Source organism: Elephantulus edwardii, unplaced genomic scaffold, assembly GCF_000299155.1.
Source record: "Elephantulus edwardii isolate Elephantulus edwardi_28Jun2011 unplaced genomic scaffold, EleEdw1.0 scaffold00018, whole genome shotgun sequence".
Classification (NCBI taxonomy): domain Eukaryota; kingdom Metazoa; phylum Chordata; class Mammalia; order Macroscelidea; family Macroscelididae; genus Elephantulus; species Elephantulus edwardii.
Window position 1 is genome coordinate 15562896 of NW_006399768.1, and position 2927 is coordinate 15565822.

Below are 2927 nucleotides of genomic sequence, written 5' to 3' on the forward strand. Positions count from 1 at the left end.
TTGTTGTTATGTGTTGTCAAATCAACTGTGACTCATAGTGACCCTATGAACTGAAGCCAGCTCTGTCATGAGCCATTCATTCTCACTGTTTCAGACATACCTGCTTCTATTTTCTTAGTTACTGTGTCAACCCATCTGCCAAGGTCTTCCTCTCCTGAACTGACTTTCCACCTTCCAAGCATGATGTCCTTCTCTAAATACTGGTCCCAACAGGCAATACGCCCAAAGTAGGTGAGATGAAGTTTCAAAATTCTTGCCTTCATTGAGCAACCTGGTGTCACCCGCTCCAGGACAGATCTGTTTGTTCTAATGTTTAATCATCCATTCCATTTAGACTATCCTTCCTTTTACCTATTTCAGTTCAGTGATTATTTATGTACCTTTCTTTTTCTGCTCTCCTCATTCATATTGATTCTATTATAATAAAGATCTTACGTATTATTTGTCCTTTTGTGACTGCACTATTTCACTCAGCATAATATCTTCCAGACTCATCCATGTCTTCCAAGTTTATTGCTTTTTAATGCTGTGTAGTATCTTTTTATGTAGGTGTACCAGAATTTCTCTATCCAATCATTTGTTGGCATTTGGGCTGGTTTCATCCTTTTACTATTATAAATTAACTTCCACTAAACCTGGATGTGCATACATTGGTTTGTGCCACAGTTCTGATTTGTTTGGGGTATATTCCCAGTAGTGGGATAGCTTTGTCAAGTGATCTTTCAATTTTCAACCTTTTTTAAGAAACATCAGCTTGATTTCCCTAGCAGTTGTAGCATTTTTACATTCCTGTCTGCAGGGTATGAGTGCTTCAATTTCTCTGTATATTTGCTAGCATTTGTTGTTTGCAGTTCTGTTTAACTTTGTTATTGTAGTCATATGACATTTCATGTTGTTTTGACTTGCATCTCTCTAGTACCTAGTGATTTTGAATATTTTTTCATGTGTCTGTTGGACATTTGACTTTCTTCCTTGGTGAAGAATCTATGTTATATCTTCATTTGGTGGTTTTCATTTTACATCTTATAACCTCATTTTGTGATTGGGTCACTTGCTTTTTTTCTTGTAGTGTTCTATGAACTTTACATATAAGTCCTATATCTCACACCTCTTCATTAAATGATGTGAATATTTTTCCAATCTCTGATCATTATTTTTATTTATTGAAGAAGAATGGTGGGTTGGATTTTTTGGGGGCTTTGTTTGCTTGATTGTTTGTTTTTTACGTACTCAAGGATTTAAGTTTTAGAAAGTCTCATTTTTTTATAGTTTCCTGCTTGTGAGTTTATTATTATTTTGCTTGAAAGTATACTGATGCCATAAAATAGTGCTAAATATATTTCTATTTTTCCCATCTGATGGTTTTTATACTTTTGAGTTTTACATAAAGGTTTCGGATCTACCTTAAGTTGGTTTTTATGTATTGTGTGAGGTGTGGAAATCTTGCTTCAGTTTTCTGCAAATGGATGTTAAATTTTTCCAGCATTGTTTATTAAAGTGGCTGTTGTTGCCCACTTAAGAGATTTTGTCTCCTTGCAAGATTGACTTGATCATAGGTATGTAAGTTGATTTATGGGTTATTGATTCTATTCCATTGATCTGTGTCCCTCCTTCTACCAGTACCATTCAGTCTTCACTATTAGGGTGGTGAGGAGAAGTGAGGCATAAGGATTGATTGAAGGAAGATCCATCAATAATATGCGTTATGCAGATAACACAACCCTGCTTGCTGAAACTGAGGAGCAGAGGGTCAGGGACTGCAGCCTCCAATATGGATTGAGGCTCAATATCAAGAAGACAAAGATTCTCACCACTGGACCAATTGGCAGCATCAGGATGGATCATGAAGAGATAGAGATTGTTCACAGCTTTAGTCTGCTTGGCTCCACAGTCAACACTATTGGCACCAGTAGCCATGAAATTAAAAAGTGTATTGCCATAGGAAATTCTGCTGTTAGGGACCTCTCCAAAGTGCTGAAGAGCAATGGTGTCATTCTGGAGACTAAGGTGTGCCTGATACAGGTCATGGTCTTTGCAATCATTTGCTATGCATCAGAGAGATGGACAATGACAAGGGAGGATAGAAGGAGAATTGATGCCTTTGAGCTATGGTGCTAGAGAAGAGTATTGAATGTACCAATAATCCCATTGAATATGAATGGTTTAAATGTGCCATTGAAGAAAAAAGAGTAGCAGATTGGATTTAAAAAGGTCCATTAATATGTTGTCTACAAATGACACACCTGAAAAATGAAGATAAAGAAAGACTAAATATAAAAAGGTAGGGAAATATGCCAGGCAAATGGCAACCAGGAAAAAATTGGGAATAGCAGTATTAATCTCTGATAAAATAAATTCCAATGCAAAAACCATCCAAAAAGACAAGGAAGGTCACTACATAATGCTTAAAGTATCAATAGGAAAAGAGTACATAAAAATAGTATATGTATATGCACCAAATCAAAGACCTGCAAAATATATAAAACAACATTAACAAAACTGAAAAAGAAAATAGACAACACTACCATAGTATTTGGAGACTTAAATACACCACTCTTAGGAAAACATAGAACTACCAGAAAGAAACTCAACAAAGATACTCAAGAATTAAACTGCACAATAAACCAACTAGGTCTCAAAGGAATTTATAGGCTAATTCACCCCCAAAAAGCACAGTATAGCTTCTTATTGAATGTACATGGAATGTTCTCCAGAAGAGATCACATTTTAGGTCACAAGGCAAGGCAAGCATCAATAAATTAAAAACCACAGAAATAAAATAAAACATCTTCTCAGACCACTATGTTACAAAATTACAAATCAAGGTGGATCATGGACCTAGGACTAAAACCAAGGACTATAAACTTCATTACAGAAAATCTAGGAAAAACACTAGAAGTCCTAATCCACAACATAAACAGTCTTCC